Source organism: Vombatus ursinus, unplaced genomic scaffold (assembly GCF_900497805.2).
Source record: "Vombatus ursinus unplaced genomic scaffold, bare-nosed wombat genome assembly UNPS02014807.1, whole genome shotgun sequence".
NCBI lineage: Eukaryota > Metazoa > Chordata > Mammalia > Diprotodontia > Vombatidae > Vombatus > Vombatus ursinus.
The window spans coordinates 16,037,839-16,058,210 of NW_020954585.1; the positions used below are offsets into that span (position 1 = coordinate 16,037,839).

General features: G+C 35.0%; 1 pseudogene; it reads left to right on the forward strand.

The window, feature by feature from the left end:
- The first annotated feature begins 18,250 nt into the window (after window positions 1–18,250).
- LOC114051932 lies at window positions 18,251–18,639 on the forward strand (annotated as a pseudogene).
- The last annotated feature ends 1,733 nt before the right edge of the window (window positions 18,640–20,372 follow it).

Below are 20,372 nucleotides of genomic sequence, written 5' to 3' on the forward strand. Positions count from 1 at the left end.
CAACAACAACAACAACAACAACAACAACCCAGCAGTCATCAAATCCATATGGTGTTGGTTTCAAAAAAACTGGAAAGACAAGTGAATGGAACAGACTAGACAAAAGAGAATCAGAATATGTAACTCCATAACTCAGTTGTTTGATAATTTGGAAAACATAACCTACCTAGAGGGAAAAGGCCTCCTTTATAATAACTGCTAGAAAAATTGGAAAGCATTAAGGTACAAATTATTTAGACCAACACAACACCATCTTCCAAAGTACATTCTAAATGGATATGTGACCTTAATATTAACAATCATATCATAATTTAAAAAAAAAATAGGAGCAGATCATATACCTCTCTTAGAGGTAAGAGATGTATGCTCAACCAAATAAGAAATACAGGCAATTATAAAAGATAAAATAGATAACTTTGTTTACATGAAACCATAAAACTTTTACTGTATCTAGGATAAGAGAAATAGTCGAAAGGGAAAAAGCTTTGTTTTGTATTTCTCTGATAAAAAGTTTGATATCCAAGATATATGGAGAATGAATAAATATACATAAGAATAATAGCCATTCTCCAATTGTGTATATATCTTGAATACTATACCTTTATCAGAGAAATATGAAAAGTTGTGGAATGATGGGCACATTAATCACTAATGCACTGTTGATGGAGCTATGAAATGGTACAAACATTTTGCGAAACAACTTGGAATTATGCAAATAAAGTGACTTATGTTCATACCCTTTGAACCTGAGACTACATTAATGGACATATGCCCCAAGGAAGTCAAAGATAAGAATAAAATCCTAAAATAAAATATAAACCAACATAGTGGTAGCAACATTTGGCTTCTCACAATATTTTCTCCTTTGCTTGGGGGCTCCGAAATTTGGCTATGATAATAGGGGCAGCTAGGTGGTGCAGTAGATAGAGCACCGGCCCTGAAGTCAGGAGGACCTGAGTTCAAATCTGGCCTCAGACCAAATACTTGACACTTACTAGCTGTGTGACCCTGGGCAAGTCACTTAACCCCAATTGCCTAAAAAAAAAAAAAGAAAGAAAAAAATAAATTTAGCTATGATGTTCATGGGAGTTTTCATTTTGAAATTTCTTTTATTAGGTGACTGGTGGATTATTTCAATTTCTATTTTATCCTTTGGGCAGTTTTCCTTGATAATTTCTTGAAAGATAATGTCTAATGTCTAATTTTTTTATCATGTCTTTCAGGTAGTCCAATAATTCTAAAATTTTCTCTCCCGGATCCATTTTCCAGGTCAGTTGTTTTTCCAATGAGATATTTCACATTTCATTCTATGTTTTCATTCTTTCAATTTTGTTTTATTATTTCCTGATGTCTCATAAAGTCATTAGCTTTCACTTGTCCAATTCTAATTCTTAAGAATTATTTTCTTCAGTGAGCTTTTGTGCTTCCTATTCCATTTGGCCAATTCTACTTTTCAAACCACTCTCATTGGATTTTTGTGTCTCTTTCACCATGTGGTCTATACTGTTTTTTAAGGTGTTATTTTCTTCAGTAATTTTTGTGCCTCCTTTACTGAGTTGTTAACTCTTTTTTCATGATTTTATTACATCATTTTAATTCTTTTAATTTTTCCTCTACCTCTCTTATTTGATTTTTAAAATCCCTTTTGAGATCTTCCATGGACTGAGACCAATTCATTTTTTTTCTTTGAGGCTTTAGGTGTAGCAGTTTTGACTTTGTTGTCTTCTTTTTCTTTTGTGTTCTTATCTTCCCTGTCACTTTAGTAACTTTCTATGGGTCAGAGTCTTTCTCTATTTTTTTTTCACTTTTACAGGCTATTTCTTGACTTTTAACTCTATGCTAAAGTGGAGCTCTGCTTCCAGGGTGGAAAGGGCACTGTCCCAGGTTTCAGGGATTTTTTGCAGGTGTTTTCAGAGATAGTTCTAGAGACTTGTAAGTTTTCAGTTCTTCAAGATGATATGGTATAGGGAGAGGTGCGTTTACTACTCTCCTGGTCTGTGCTCTAGTCTGTGTGTAATCACAAGCACTCTTTTCTGCCCTGCAACTATGACAAGGATCCTTGCTCCTTACCCTGGGACTGAGACCCAGGACTGTGATCTGGATCCAAGTATCAGCAAAGTCCTTCCCCTGGTGCCTGCCCCTACCCAAAGTCCTGCCCCAGCACAAAGGGACTCATAATCTCTTTGTGACCAGTTGTCTGATCTCTTTACCATCTGTGAGCTAAGAGATCTGGAAGATACCACTGCTGCCACTCATTCAGTTACCCCCAAAGCCTATTGTTAGTTTGCTGGGGCTGGGTCTGTGCTGGTGCAGCCTATATTGGACTGCATGACACTCTCACCCCAGGGCAACAGACCTTTCCTACTAACATTACTTGACTTGGTCTGGAAAATTGTTTCACCTCATCCTTTTGTAGATTCTACCATTGCAGAATTTGTTTTGAGATGTTATTTAAAGTTGTTTGGAGGGGGCAATTGGGAAAGCTCAGGTGAGTCTCTGCCTTTTCTCTACCATCTTGACTCTGCCCTCCCATTCGCTATGTTTGAAAATGTATACTTTATTCTGTACCTGCAGTCTAGCATCCAATAAGTTTAACTATTTGCTCTTCTGCAATAACAATAACAATTAATTATTAATGAGAACAAATTCAAATTTTATATATAGGTTGGACTATATATATTATATAGAAATACACACTCATATGCATTAAAATCCCTTTCTATTCTTTTTTTTTACAATTTTAGTACATATTATCTAATGTACAACTCTTTAACTTTTTCATCTGTAATTATCTACACTAATACATTATAATTTGAAAAGATGAGTGGATAGCTACCTAACTGGCCAGATATATAAGTAAATAGTTTTCAAGTTTCCTTTATTGACATCTAAGCTAAGGGAAGTTAATGTGAAAATCACAAAAGCAGCTGGTACAAAGTTTAGAAAAATTATGAATTTCACATACCTATTACAGTATTTAATTTGTTTAAATAAGTTTTTCAAGAAGGAACCCTCTAGTCATTCATACATGATGAAGTATCTAATTTTAAATAAAACTAAGCATTTTATTCCAAGTCTAATGATTTTTGATTGCCTACAGAATAAAAACCAAACTTCTTAGATTGGTATTCAAGTTTTTCTAAAAATTGTGTGCTAACCCACCCTGCTGCTGTTTATAGCACTGTTTTCTTCAGCAAAACTCATTCATCCATTCCATATGACTGAATTGCCCTCATTATCTTCTCAATTTATTGAAGACCAACTCTTTGAGTCTTACTTTGTGTTTCACCTCTACCAAGAAGGCTTTTCATAAGCAAATGTAACCTTTTCATGTATAAGTAGATAGATGATGTAGTAGACAGGGTCCTGGGCTTATAGTGAGGAAAACCTAAGTTCATATTTGACCTCATACACTTACTAAAATTCTGCAATGTTGGGCAAGCTACTTAACCTCTGTCTGCCTCAGTTTTATCACTTGTATAATGGAGATAATAATAGCTTCTACTCCTAAGGATGATTGTGAGGATCAAATGAGATGATATTTGTAAAGCAATTAGCATAATGTCTAGCACATAGTAGGAGCTTAAGAAATGCTTCTTCCCTTTCTTTTATTCCACAATTATACCAAGATTCTCAAGGAAAGGGACTTTGTCTCTTGCCTCCTTTGTCTCCAGAAATTACAACATTGCATTAGACACAACAGATGCTACATATATGATGACCAGTAACAGTCTATATTATAGCATGCTATCTTTACAAGTTGTATATCCATGCACAATGAGACCCTGTGTGCATTTCCTTGCACAATAGCTTATTAACATCTATTACCTCAATAGCTCCAAAGCAGTTTTTATATGTGTTCAATAAATATTTATTGAATGAATGAACACAAATAACAGACATAATGATGTAGAAATTATTTTGTTTAACCCAAGTTAATTTCATTCATTCTTTTTCTCAACTCTCATTTTCCCATTATTTAATTTTCCAATTTTTTGGCTCTATTGATATAGATGTTAGGGGCAAAATCATTCTTATTTAATGCTATTACCTTATTTGTCATTCTTCTCTTTAGAGTTAAATATTAATATGCTTCATTTAAAGAAAGGTCATAGCACTAATTATCACTGCAAAATGTCAGGCATCTACAACAAGTAAACAATTCCATTGTTCCTAAAACCGAGATTAAAATGTTCAGTGTCCCCAATTAAACTGAAAAACATTTACAAGTGTCACAGACTAGCCAGTCAATAAGAGGGTATTATAGATGTTTAAACACTGCCAGAGAAAATGTTTTTTTAAGTGTTCACAAAGTAGAATCACATGGTATTTAGAAATACAATTGCTCACATTCAATCACTTCTCAGACATAATTTTAAGAAAACAAATTCTTCAATATTTTTAGTCATCAATTAAAGGAGAATTGTTTTCCCTTTATTCATTTGCATTTAAAAGTATAACTTATCAAGTGATTTTTAAAAAGTCATAAAAGACAGGTATTAAGTGCTCCAAGAAATGATAGCTCAAATGCAGAAAAAAATTCTGAATATCCAAAGTCTATTCCTTCTAGTGTTTGCATTAATGAAAAGAAGGTGGAAAGGAATGTATTCAGCATTCTTAGCCTGAAGAAAGCCAAAGTTTTATTCATTTTCCAACTCTATTGTTATATATAGTGAAAAAGTACCATGGGAAAAGGAATGCTTTGCAATTTTCTTGATGGATTTATTTTTACTATACCTACCATATTCTAGTTTGTGACTTTCCCATGTGATTACGCTTGGACAGAGCTCCTTCAAAAATAGCTCACTCTAGCAACAGTTGGCCATCTGGACAAAGTTGATCCAAGGGGAATTTCAGTCAAACAATCTGTCTGAAGTCTCTTAGTCTTTGGAGACCCTCATTCTTTTATGATCTCTACCTTCATCAGTGTCTTGGATTCATGAACCCATAAGCATCTTATTCAAAAGAGTTTTTCTTTTTTTAAACTTACCATCTCAATCCTTATATTTTGCCTATATAGCCTATCTTCCAGTGAGAACTGTTTTGTTTTTTGTTTTTTAAGCATCTAGCTCCATCTCAAGTAAGGCTGATTTATCTTCAAAGAAATGGATGTCTTACCTCTTGTATTGTACTAAAATAATTCTGTGATTTCATCAGTGTAGGAAATTCCCTGAGTAGGATCTCCTTCCATTGATAAAGATCACCCTCTTATGATTTAGCAGATATACCCCCAAAAAGTAGGCCAAAGCATTCCAAAGTTACCTAGGGTTATGCAGCTAGTAAATGTCTGAGGCAGGATTTGAACTCAGATCTTCCTCATTCCAAGTCCAACATTCTATACATTAAACCTTGCTTCATCTACTCTGAAACATTTGATTTAAAGTAATTGTCAAAGAATCATTCTATATTTTATTAGATGACCCAATGCCTAGACAAAAAATACTTGGGATTCATAGGAGCAGTAAACATGATTCCATGGTTGTTTAGTTAAATATTCACCTTAATTTATTTTCCCTCAGATTATTTATATCCCTCCGGGCAGTTAGAACAGACTGACAGAAAATGAAGTTATTCAGTGCTTCCTTATTTGGTGAAAATAAATTACCAAAATTGATGCTTTCTGGAAGAGTATTATCTACCTTTTTTCTTAGATTTAAGCAAGTTGAACCAATAAGAGAAGTTAGAAAAATATATAATACTTATTTATATGCACACATAAAAGTATCTTTGCCTTTTAAACCATTCAAATGCAAGTAATGATCCTAAGAGGCAGGAGCCTTCTCTTCATTATACAAGTGATGAAACTGAGGCAGCCAGAGAGTAAGTAGCTTGCTCAAGGTTGCAGAGTTTTAGTAAGTGTATGAGGTCAAATTTGAACTTATGGAAAGATAACATTTGCCTACTTTGCCTATTTAAGTGTCTCCAGAAAGACACAAACAATAAATACTGCAGGATCTTGAAAATGGAAAAATCACTGCAAGGCAGAGATGATTAGAAAACCTTTCTTGGCAGAGGTCAAACACAAGGTAGGACTGGAAGAGAAAGCCTTCAATAAGTTGAGAAGACAGAGTGGAAGCATTCTAGTCATATTGAATGATATGAATACGTGTATTAGGCAAGAACCATTGCTTAAACTGCTATTAGGTACTATTAGGTAAAAGAGTTTAATGTTCATTCATTGGCCCAAGTGTGGTAGATAAGAGGTTTCATTCAGCTGTAGAGTGGAGAGTTTCAGAAGAGCAAATCATACATAATCTAGATTCTTCCCTAAAATAACACCACTGATATATATGCCTGCTGGCCATTTATGAGTTGCCCCAGATAGATAAATCTCCCTATTTATGTGTCTCACTGCTATGCTTCTGTAAATCTATGCATTGGTGCAAGAATGTGACTCATTTTTATTTTTAGGTCATGTCTATGTTATTCCTGATTTTGACTTCAATTGAGTAAATATTATGTTATTATTTTTGCTTTTGCTCTCTCAGTAAATATGTCATGTTAAGGGATTAATGGTTTTACTGTGAATGATAACTGGAAATGGAAAGCATACTGATGGAGGCTAAGAAACTTCAATCATAAACATAGATGTATATTTCCCCAAAATCAGAGTAACTCCTAAGTTTTAATAGTGTGGCTGCCTGGGGCTGTTCCTTCTCCACCTCCACCCCTGGAAAACTTCAAAGACCTGCCAGAGTGAGTGTGAGTTGGCATGATTGAGCTAACACCCAGAGAATGAAAAGTGAGGTCTGACTGTCATTTCAACTGCCCATGAAGCTAAATTTACATTTAGGAAAACATTTTACATAATTTCCACCAAAAACAAAACAAAAAACTAAGAAAGAGGTGAAGTAAGGGGGTTTTGTTTGGTTTTTAATTCTCTATTTCACAGCTGGAAACTTTGAGGCATAAACAGAACACGTTGGTGACTTTCCCTCAAAGTCACCAATGACTCAGAAAGAGAACCAAAAATAGAACTCCCAGTCAGCTACATTTCAGGTCATACTGCCTAATTCTTAGCACCCTGCTAATAAAATTTCATCACACTCACTGATACATAATGATGTTTTCTTCAGTATTTCTAAGTAGTTGCCTCTAGGGATAAACAAACAGCCATGTCTTTGTAATAGAAACTCAATATTGTCTAAATGAGCTAGCATGGAAGCTATTGTTTTCAGGCTCAATAAGCAGACTAAAATTTATCTAATGACATTATGCATGTAACTGTGAAGTCCCTCCATCAAAAAGTGAGTGATCTGAAAACAGAGTTTAAGTCAACAACTCATCTCCTCCATTTCACTAACAGTTTGACAAGCAGGAAAACTCAATGAGCTGAGGATATATATCTTTAGTATTTAATGAAAACTATATATACTTGCCAAATAGCATTGCATAGACAGATATATAGCTATACATAGGTGTTTGTGTCTTCAAAAGTCACAACAAAGTTTCTCTCCATCTCAAAGGTTTCTTAAAATGACAGCATGTTACTATGAAAGCTAAATAGTCAGTCTTTGATCTTAAAAGGCAGAGGGTTGACTTGTGAGTTCTTATATTAGGAGATAATCCAAATTAAACTTCAAGGGGCTAAGATTTTGCATAAATGATTTGCAATGCAAGTGACTGAATAAGTAGCAATTATAATATTTCCTTTTACACAACTTTTAATATCTGAAAATAAACTTTGTCAATTTATGCTTTCCATCTCTGGTCCATGGTATGGCTTGAGGGAGAGTTTGAACTCTTACATTTTCATGTTACAAAATAAAATTTCTATCACATTTTAAAGAAATGTCACTCGGGAAAGAGTAGTGTAGTGGTGTTCAGTGCATCACATATATTAGGCACTTAATAAATGTTTTTAAATGAATTCAAGACCCATGACCTGACTCTATCATATTGTTCCGGTCTTTTCTTGCATTACTTACCCTCACAAAGTCATCACTTCAGCTAGACTAGACTAATTGCCATCCCCTGCACACAATTTGTACTTAACTTTTTTAATCTCTTTGTTTATCTTTTTCCCTATGCCTAGAATGTCTTCCCACATTATATCAGACTGCTGACATCCTACATATCCTATAAAATTCAACTTAAATGCACCTTCTCCTATAAAAGAAAGAAGGAAATAGCATATAAAGCACCTACTATGTATAAGTACTGTTATAAGTGCTTTAAAAATTCACCTCATTTGATTCTCATAAAAAGCTTGAGAGGTAGGTGTTATTATCAACTCCATTTTACAGTATAGCAAACTGAGGCAAAAAGAGATTAAGTGACTTGTTCTGGGTCACACAACTAGCAAGTATTTGAGGCTGGATTTGAACTCAGGTTTTCCTTTGTCTTTCTATCAGGTATTTTTTAATAATAACTGCTTAGATGTAATTATTTTCTTTTGTATTCCTACATATTTTATTTTATGCATTTAAAATCATTAGTCTGAGAAGTGATTGCCTGGCTTTGCCAGAATGTCAAAGGGGTCCATGACATACTTAAAAAAAAGTTTAAAGCTCCTGCTCCAAATGAAGGCACATTTTCTTGCTCAATTTCATAATTCATTGACTTTCTCTTGTGCTCTAAGTTACATTATATTTGTGTATATGTCTAATCCTTAATGTATGGTAACATTCTTCAAGGAAAGGACATATCTAATTCATCTTTGTGCTGTTAGATTGTGAGTTACTTGAAGTTAAGAATGGTCTTTTGTCTTTTTTTTTTTTTGTATCCCCAGCATTTAGCATAGTGCCTGGCAAAAAGTAAGCACTTAATAAATAAATGTTTATTGAGTGATTGTCACCCTTAGCTCCTTGCTCAGCAAAATACATAAAGCAACTCTTAATGAATGTTAAATGAATTCTTTCAACAGTAATCGCCTCTCATAAATCTTCAATTCTCTCCAGTTATGCCTTACTCTCAGCTTAAAGACATCCTCAGGTGTTTTTATCCAAAAATGAAACAAATAAACAACTTCCCCTTGACACTTTACCTCCCCAGTCAACTTTTCTCTCTCTCCTTTGCTTCACATACAAATTTCTGGCACGAGTAGTTTGTACTCACCTTCTTAACCTCTTTATATCTGTCACTTAACATACACAATATTTTCCACTGCACTCTTGTGGTTCTCCTCCTCCCTCTCTGGCTGTACCTTTTTTGTTGCTTTTTCAGATTCCTCATCCTACTTCTACCTCATAAGCATAGCTATTTCCCAATGTTTTATCTATCGTCCCTTTCCTTTTCTTAATACTCTTTTTTGAGAATCACTTTTACTCACAAGCTTTCACATACAAGTGACTCAAATATAATTTTCTACTCCCAAAGTCCCCCCAGAAGTCTAGACCCACATTCCTAACTTCCAATTGAATATCACCACCTTGGATGTCTTTCAAATGCCTGAAATTCAACATGACCCAAAGAGATACATTTCCCTCAACACCTGTTTCTTCCCCTAACTTTTCTATTTTTGTTGACAGCACTACTATCATCCCATTCAATCATACTTATAACTTTAGAATCGTCTTTAGTTCCTCCGTCTCTCTAACACCTTACATATTTCAGCAGTTCTTATATTGTATCAGACATCAAGCATCTGTCAAATCAATCCTTCCTATATAACCTTGAGCAAGTCAATTAACCTCTTTGGGCCTCAACTTTCTCAAATATAGGATGAGGGCTTTGGACAAAATGGTCTTTAAAGTGTCTTCCAGCTCTAATTCTGTGATCTCTAATCTCAGCAATACCTTAAAACCACCCTAGTTCAAGCCCTCATTCAGCATTACAAGGACTATTAAAATTTGTCTCTAAATGATCTTCTTTCCCCTTTCTAAATCAATCATAAAACAGCTCAATTTATCTTCCTTATGGTATTTCTCAATTAGAAAAGTTATACTTGCATATATGAGTGTGTGTGTGTGTGTGTATGTATATGTGTATATAGGTGTATATATGTATATGTGTGTGAGTGTGTGTATATATACACATATGTGTACATGTGTATATGTATATATGTATGTATATATATAACTATATATGTATATACACATTTTATATATGTGTGTGTGTGTGTGTGTATATATATATATATATATACATAACTAGCACATAAACTAATGCTTTTCATTTATCAGGTCCATAACAATTTCTTGAATCATCAAACCCACATTGATGGAGGAAAATAGTAGCTCCTGTGATCAACACAATCTGACATTCCATTCTATGTCGTTTTTAGTCTGGGCTCCCACACCTTGATTGTTGCTGAAATGGGTGGGCAGATAATTCATGGCTTGGAATTGAGTGGTGCTATTACAAATGTGGCTGTGGACATACTAAGGCTACGTAGTAAGCAATCTCCTGGACTGTATACACATATTCCACAATGAAGATTCTTCTTCAATTAACATCTGTCAAATGAGGGTAATATCTCACAAAGTTGTTTTGATGATCAAATGAGATAACATGTACAGCACTTCTAAAAACTTAATGTACTATATAAATGCAATTATTGTTATCATTTTTGTTTTTATGCTTTCCAAATGTGGAACTTAACCTCTACTACATATGCTTTCTCAATAATCTGAGGACAGGTAATTGAGAAGTTGACTACACTGTTTTATAGACAACAAAAAAATTTTTTAAAAGATTCTCAAAATACATAAACAATACTTTGGTCATTATTTAACCAGCCCTACAAAAAAGTACTAACCTGCAAGCAAATAGTTTAAAGTGGAGAAATGTTTGAAGTTCTGAAAATTGTGAAACAAGGGAATGAAATTATTGTTCTAAAAGGCCCTACTTTATGCCAGGCAGTGGTTGCAAGATGCTGAAAGTACTATGTAGCCAGCAATATTACATTTCTTCTATATTTTATAAATACAGAGTAGTAACACAAAATTTCAGAAATGGGAAGGACCTCAGATGCTTGACCAAAACTGAGTAAGAATGCTCTTTGTCACATACCTAAGAAATAGTCATCCAGACACTATAGGTAGAAAATGTTCTGTCTTCCAAAGTTACCAGTTCCCCTTTTATGTAACTATAATTACTAGGAAGATTTTATTTTTTTTTAATTTTCTTTTTCTTTAAATTATGAACTTGATAAATGCAAACAAACATGACCATTCCCCTGTAAAAAGAGGATCAGAAAGACAGGATTGCATATGGAAGCATGAATATCTATTACATATACTTTGTTTTTTTTTTTAAGTATACATTAAATTCAGCATGGCAACATCAGTATTTGCCTTCTTGTTTGTGTTATTCTTAATGATTTGGAGCATTTTAATACATTTTTGGTAGTTTGCCTTTCCTTTGAGAACTACCTGTTCATATACTTTGATCATTTATCTATTAGGGAATGGCTCTTTTTTATTATATATTTAGATAAATTCTTTATATCAAAAAGCTTTCCTATTCATAAAGTCTAAATTTACTTTTTTGCAGCTTTTACCTGTGGCTCTTGGTTTTGCCCTCTAAGGTGAAAGAGGACTAGTTTTATCCCTTTTCCACATGATAATCCTTCAAGCACTTAAAAAAGCTATCACAAAAAAATCTATCACATTCCCCTTTACATTTCTATATTAAATATCTCCAGATCATAGTATAATATGTCCAGGACATAATTAGTGAAATTATCACTTCCCCCATACTGAACACTGTAACAGACTCTTGACTATGAAAAATGTACATATGTATCACATAATTTGGAGGCCATTGATCATTTCAAATTCTTCCTGATTTCTGTATTTACTGGAATTAATATTCTCAATTCTTCATTTAAAAAAAACTGCTGGTCAATTTGTGGGAGGAACAAAATAGGAGAGGGGTAGGATCTTCAACTCCTGAGTTGTCAGTCTCCTCATCTAAATAATATTTCTTCATTTTGTTCACTGACAGTCACACCAATCATCTTCCCCTTACTTTGCTGACCTTTCATCTTATTCTATCAACTTGGTTTTACCAACTTATTTTCTGATCTTCTTTCATTTGGGTATTTCTCCTCCTTCTGCTGCTATTAATCTGGGTCCCTTTTCCTTCTTCTTCTCCCTCTTGTTCTTCTCCAGATTTCTGACTACCTCCTAACTGATTTTGTTACCTATTTCTAACTTTTCTTAAATGTAGGTTAATCAAGTTAAAGATTGAAGTCAAGTCCCCATTTCCTTCTTATTTCCCTATTTTGTGGTTGATACACTGGTCCTAACCTTCCACTCCCACTAAGAAATTAAGAAGTCATGTGTTAGAAAGTAATTTATGATTCTGTAATACATAAAAAAATTGAAGTGAATTGTGTACTCTGTACTGAGGATCTTATTTCTGCATTATTATTATCTTTCCTTAATAATGTGGAAAAAATAACATAGATTTGGCATGGAATTGGCAGCCAAATTTGTATTTATAAGCAATGTTTAAAGTTTCATAATTAATGAATTTGTATCTTTATAAAATGTACCGAGGTTAAAGTTGAGAAATTATATTGTAATAACTGGAGATCTGGTTTTTGTAATAGTACTTACAATTTTATGTTTATAATTCATAGTTTTATTTCTGTTCTTGGGCTGTTACTTTGTGAAATACCACAATTTTGAAAGTGAAGAGGAAAAAGTGATGAATGAATGACTTAAAAAGTAGAAGTTTTGCTTTTCAAAACCATTAACTAATCATATCACAATATATGTGTGTATACACATGCAAATATGTATACATCTATAAGTCAACATATAGATATAGGTATGATAGTTAACATTTATATAGTACTAAGTTATAGGTACTATGTTAAGTGCTTTATAATTATTATCTCATTTTATCCTCACAACATTGTTGGGAAATGGGTGCAATACCCCATTTTATAGTAGAGGAAACTGAGTCAGACTGTAATTAAGTGACTTGCCCAGGGTCACACAGCTAGTAAAATGAGACTGGATTTGAACTTAGGCCTTCCAGACTCCAGGCCCTACATTCTATCTACTATGCCACCTAGCTGCCCCTAAATATATATGTATTCCTCTAAAAAGATATTAATCCCCCAACCCCCCACACTCCAGAGGAGAAAGTGAGGCTGGTGACTTTGCACAGCCCTTTTCACCTAAATCCAATTCACTTGCAAGTCATGGCATTACCTTCCCAATGTCATGGTCCTCTTTGAGAATAAGGGACAAATAAAAGTAACATAAAGCTGCTATGTTATAAATATAAATGCCTCTATCTATCTATCTACATACATACATATAAATGTGCACATGCATGCACTAGATGGATAGCTCAATGGATAGAGTGCCAGGTCTGGAGTCAGGAAGACTCATCTTGATGAATTAAAATTTTGACCTCAGACACTTCCTAGCTGCATGATCATAGGAAAGTCATTTAACCCTGTTTGTCTCATATTCAAATTTAACTCAGTCTCCTCATCTATAGAATGAGATGGAGGAGGAAATGGCAAACCACTCCAGTATCTTTGCCAGGAAAACCCCAAATGAGGTCATGATAAGTTAGATACAACTGAAAAATGACTAAAGAACAACAACAACAAAAGATAGGTAGATAAATAGATAGATTTAGATGGATGAATGGATTGTATTGTTTGAAGGGGTGAATAGACATAAGTATAGATATAGACATTGACACATACAAAGTACCCATTAGAGTGTGTGTATAATTCTTAAAGTGCATTTTATACAACATGTTCTAGAATATCCACCAGGCAGTAACATCTCAAATTAAGCAGTCAGAAAAAGTATCAGTGATTAAAATTCAATGAGCCAAAATACCCACAAGACATAGATAATACTTTTGACCATTATCTAGTAGTTCCTACCTGATTGTGGCAGAATCAATAAGAAAATACTAAGCTTAAGGCAGAGTTTTAAGAAGGGTGTGGAGTGTATGAAGAACGAGTAACACATAGGTAGATAAATAGATAAATGAGTGAGTGGATGGATAGATGAATGAATGAATGAAAGAGGACTTAAAGCATTCAGAATTGCATACCCCTTCCTAATCTCACAATGCACATAAAACTCTTACCTCATTAACTTCAGAAAATAGTTGATTGACAAACATTTGTAGATCAGCAACTATATGCAAGACACTGTGCTAAGTAATAAGGGTAGTAGTTTATACAGCAAAAGCATCTCTTCCCTGAAAAACTAATAATCCAATTAGAAAATTTAGACATTGCTGTTTCTGTTTGCCTTCATTCTCAAAGAAGACTGTGACATCAGGGATGTGATGCCATGACATGCAAGTGAATTGGATTTAAGTGAGGGAGGACTCATGAGCATTTCAAGAGATAACACTATCATACCAGTGTCAATTGTAACAAGCAAAAATATGTGCTATTAGACTTTAATGGAGGTAGAAGAATTTTGTACCCATGGTAATTAGTGAAGGTTTCACTGGGGAGATGTAATTTGACCATGTGCCAACAGGATTTGTCAGGAGAAATATGGGTTCAATTCATGACTTCAGTACTTACTATTTGTGTGATGATGGGCAATTACTTAACCTCTCTTAAATTGTTTCCACATCTGTAATGTTATCAGAACTACCTACCTGATAGTATTATTATGAAGAAATATTTTCTAAAACTTTACCATATAAATTTTAGCTATTAATAGTAATATAGTTATCAATAAGGTTTATCCCAGTATGTACAACTATTAATATAGTTGTGCATGCTCTGAAGCTCCAAAAATTTAATTTGCATTAGCAGGCAAGGTCCCCAGAGGGCAGCTAGCTACTTCTCCCCTCTGGATTTGGGGGATAAACTTGAGGGGTTGATGTCTTTATAATATGATTATTCATAAGCTCTCACTGATGTGTTTTCTCATTGATCATTAGTTTACATAAATTAGTCAGTTACACTTATTTAGCTTTCAGAAATTTTCTAGGATGGTATAGTGGGAACAATTTTCTAGGGTGGTATAGTGAGAATAATCCACCCAAACCAGGGCCATGAGACATACTTTCTTACCTGTATAAATAGAGCTCTAGAGAAAGTGGACTCAGGCTAAAAAAGTACTTTTAGCAAATGACTTTCTAGAAATCAACAACTGGCTTCCAGAAATCCTTTTCTCCTTTTAAAAATCCTCAGGAAGTTCCCCTTAGGTGTAATATAGGTTCCTATTGGGCTCCACAGGTCATTTTCCCTGTAGACTCCTGAAGATGTCTTAGACATTTAAATAAGCATTTGCTGGTTCTAGGTGACATTGTTATAACACTTGATGGGAAAAAACAGATCTTCCAACCTTTCAAACCCTCCAGCATTATTCTATAATTGAAGTGTGTTGGGAGATGTGCAGACATGGAGTCAGAGATGTTTCCTATTCCCCCTCCCAGATGACTCTCTCTCCAGAACTTAGATTCCCCTATTACAGAATGTTCAGTTCTGACTGGATTGCTCTCTTTTTCAGGCCTTACAAGGAATGATTCAATCTCCTCAACCAATCTCAGTACATTTCCCTTGGAGCATCAGTTCATCCAATGACTTCAAGCATTCTATCTCTTCCCAATTTTAAGAATTCGGTCATTCAGATTTAGCCTAATGCCTTTGATTGACCAAATAGAAGTGTTCTTACCTGATAATGTTATCAAAGTATAGATCATCTTATTAGTTATGCCATCTGAGGTGAGAGTTATTGGTCAGTTGATTCAATTGATACCCAGAGAAAACAGAGAACACTCCAAGCAGAGCAAAGCAAAGACTCTTGTCTAGCTAAGAAAAAGTCATATTTAAGAACTGGGTCTTCACTGCAATAAGACAATTCCTTTAAACCAGCTTGCTCAATTCACTATCCCACTTACCACAGTGATTTTTCTAAACTTTTTCATCCCTCCTTAAACCTCCTATGGCTCCTTTTACTCCTGTCCACCCACCTGAAGATCTTACCTCATATTTCACTGAAAAGAATTAAGTCCATTTGTTGTTATCTCCTTTTTTATGTCTATATAACAAGAGGAGATGACTCTATTCCTTGACAAATAATGCATTTTATCCCATCTTTTATAGCAACTCCATTTTCTCATTAACCTTCAATCTTTCTCTAATTGCAGCTACCCTGCTACAAATATACCCATGTCTCCCCCCATTCTTAAAAAAATAAGGAAAACTTCACTTGATCTTGCTATCCCCACTAGGGATCACCCTATATCTCTCCTTCTTTTCCTGGGTAAACTCCTTGAGAAAGCCATCTACACTGGTGCCTCCACTCTGTTTTTCCCTCACTCTCTCAATTCTCTGCAGTTATGGCTTTTGACCTCATCATTCAACTCAAACTATTTTCTCCCAAATTACCAATGATCACTTAATTACCATCCAATGGCATCACCTTTTCTCAATCATCATCCTTCTTGACCTCTCTTGCAGATTTTAACACTTTTGATTACCCTCTTCTCCTTGACTAGGTTTTACTGCCACTGCTCTCTCCTCACTCTACTTTTACACATATTATCACCCCTTCTCAGTATCTGCATTAGTTACTACTATGCCAGGCACTTAATAAATAGTTAATAAATCCTTGTTGACTTGACCTAATGCCTAACCATAGTACCTTGCACATAATGGGCACTTAATGCATTTTTAATTGAGTATTCAATTTTATCCAGAAACATTGGTGTATTTTCTATGGCTCATTTCAGGTGACAAACTAAGACTTTCATAACAGGTCATGAATTTATTAGGAGGAGGGAGATATTCTATAAAAGTATGCTGTCTCTTTAAGGATTCCTACTCCCCCCATTTCTAGCTTACGCTCTAATAATATTCAGGGCTAAGGTTGGTAGGGTGACATTAGCCACAAGACACAGATTAAGATGATAGCCCTCAGATAGGCCTGAAATAAGTGTACATTGTTTATTGGCCCTTGAATATATGTAGATATGCTACCCTCCTCCAATCTTTACTGTTTATATCCAAGTTCATATCCTAAAAAGCAACCAATACTTGTTAGCAGATTGACAGGTGTTCACAGAAAAAGAGAAATAATTATCATCCTTTCTTGGCAGGACTGAAAGCAGCTGTTCTAACACATGACTCAATAACATAAGGAAAAATATTCTGTTGTTTCAACTTCACACTTCATTATTTGACAAAACATTAAACTACCCTCTAATCTTTTAGACATCAACACTGTTCTTGTCATGAATCTGCATTCCTACTTCCCGAATAGCTAATCTGATTTCATGAATAGTCTTAAGAATCTATGGCACCATATTATTAACAACATGGAAATTCAATCAGTCCATCAATGGAAAAGCATTTATTAAGCATTTGCTAGGTGTCAGGCAAAAGTAAATACACACACATGCAGTCTCTGCCCTCAAGGAACTTATATACTAATTGTAGTAACATGTAAATAAATAAATACTCAAATACATACAGAGTACCTCTATAACCTACCATCTACATGGCTTCTAAAAGATCCTATGAGATTTAAAGCACTCCCATTTCATGAAAATTTCTTTTTCCTGGATTCAGTTTTTCTTTCACAATTCTACTAATCAGTTTTTAGCTTAATTATAGTGAAAGAAATACGTATGTCATTTCATAAAAGGTGATTTACCTATATTATCTCATTTATTATTCCACCAAGTTTTTCCTTTCTCCTGGGTCTACCATTTTCATTCTCTTTCTTTGTCTATACTTTCCAATCTCTATAGTCCCCAGTTTCTAGTTCTACTAATCTGTTCAGTAACTTACAGCACAGGATTAAAAAAGGCAAAATCATGAGTTTGTTTGAGGGATCCAGTTAGTTTTGTTTTATTTAATGGAAATTTTTATATAATTGAGGTTTCTCCCTTAATCCTTATCAATCATCTTGCAGTTGAGTGCCACTAGAGACAGATATAATGGATTAGTGCAAATTTATAACCATCACTAGAGTCCACAACTACTGAATGATGTTTGCTGTATACTATTCATTTTAAAATTACTTGTTGGATTTGAATTGAGTGGATGAATGGAGTCATCTTTACCTACAAAAGACCAGGACAGTCTAATACAGAACCCAGAGTTCAAGTCTGTTTGCACAAGCCTTTCCTCATTGGTCTTGCATGAGTCAGTCAATAGTCAATGAACATTTATTAAGCTTCTACTATGTTCCAGACAATTTGTTAAGCAATGAGGGTACAAAAAAAAAGGCAAAAGACAGTCCCTGACATCAAGGAGCTCACATTCTAATGAATAAAGAGAACACATAAAAGGAAGCAGAAAGGATAGACCTTTTCTTGGCAACCTCTGTTCCCTTCCCCCTCCAGAGCCAACATGGATCATGTTCAGACAAAGTCTGGGAAAAAGGAGGTGTGAGTCATTATCAAAAAGTACTGTAGCTGCCTGGAAATGACTTCCACACCAACAAGCATGTGTGCAAGGAGATTAAATTTCCTCAACAAAATTGTGGGATATGTTACTCATCTGATGAAGCAGATCCAGAGAAACCCTGTGAGAGGTATCTCCACCAAACTGCAGGAAGAGGAAAGAGAAAGCAGGGATAACTATGTCCATGAGGTCTCTTCTTTGGATCATGAAATCATTAAGTAGACCCTGGTACCAAAGAAACGTTGAAACTCCTGAACTTTGGCAGTTTGTCCAACCTTCAAGTTACCCAGTCCACAGTTGGGATGAACTTTGAAACACCAAGAGGAGCTGTTTAATATTTACTTTTGCCTTCTTTCCAATAAACTTAGGAACCTTTCAAAAAAGAAGAAAGGGAGAAGGGGAAGAGGCATGTTCAGAGTTCAGAGGTATGATGAAGTCCTGCAGCTGGAGTGGGAAATTATGAGGTGAACGCCTGGGGTGCTTTTTAAATGATGGAGGATTTTGAAGGAGATTCCTGATGTTTAGCCTCTGTACTCTCCACTCAGAAGGAGGGAGGGACCCCAGTAGCAGAGGGTACTGAAGAGCAGTGAATTTCAGAGATGATATCATTTTGCAGAAGGATGAATTTCTAGAAATTGTGAAGTTCGGAAGAGCAACTGAATAGGAAATAAATAGGGGTATAGTTTATGAGAGTTCAGGAGAGGGGTGATTCTGTTCTTTTAGCTTCCAATTTCAAGAGGAGATGTGCATTTCCATATTCTATTTAGCAAATGGTCCCTGAAGGGAGAGAAAGACTCTGGAAGAAGTCAACATGTAGTGAAGCTGGCACTTCAATCATATCCCTAACCCCATCTTATTATGCTAGAAGCTTTGGAAAATTTCCCCTTGGGTGAAATCTGGGACTCTATTATGGCTGAGCTAAAATATTTTACTCCAAGTGAGAGAGTTCATTCACTCTCTCACTCTGATCTGTATAACTTTGATGATTTCAGTTTGCTATCAGCTTGCTATTTGCTGTGTTTTATAGTCTTTGTGGAACTGGAATTTGCTGAGAAGAGAGTCAAGGAATGGGTTGTTAACCTTGTTATTATTATTGTTGTTGTTTGTCCTTCATGCTTAAAAAGGAGCAAAATTACATTATGATGTCAGGGTCAATGTACAGTATGACCAGCTGTGGCTTATTACACCAATACAAGCTTGGAAAGCTATAACACAAGTTGGGCAAAAAAGTCCATATGAACATTTGTAGTGGAGATGTCTCTAAATTTGTACATCTCACATTTCTTTTGAGCTATTGAAATTCTGCTTTGCTCATAGAGCACAACATCTTCTTAGATGCAGGTATGGCACACTAGTCTGTCCTATGCCAATGTTTCCTATGTCTCACAATCTATACCAAAGTTCTTCATAACAGACCCTGAGAGTCTCCTTGTGTCTCTTCTTCTGACCATCATGTAAGTACCTGCCTTGTATGAGTTCTCTGTTACATAGTCCTTTAGACAAACATATGTTTGGCATTCAAACCATGTGGCCAACCCATCAGAGTTGAGCTCTGTAATAGAGTTTGGATGCTTGACAGTTCAGCTTGAGAAAGAACCTCAGTGTCTAGTACCTTATCTTGCCAGATGATCTTCAGGATCTTTCTAACATATTTCAAATGGAACTAATTCAATTTTCTGTCATTGCACTAGTAGATTGTCTAGATTTCAGAAGCTTCCAATAATGAGGTCAGCACAATGGGTTTGGTAGGCAGTCTAATACCTCTTCTATCCCACATTTGCCTTCAGAGCTTTTCAAACACTTAGATAGCTCTGGAAATGCATATCTCAACCTCATTGCCTATATGTACATCCCTAGAAAGTATACTGCCAAGTGAACTTATCCATAACATTCAAAATTTCTCCATTTACTTTAACTGATCATTCCATATATGGATGATGTAGTGCTGATTGGTGCAGAACCTCTGTTTTCTTGGTGTTAATTGTAAAGTCAAAATTAGCACGAGCGGCAGAGAATTGATCCATATTTTGCTGTATCTCAGCCTCAGAGGCTACATTGAATGCACAAT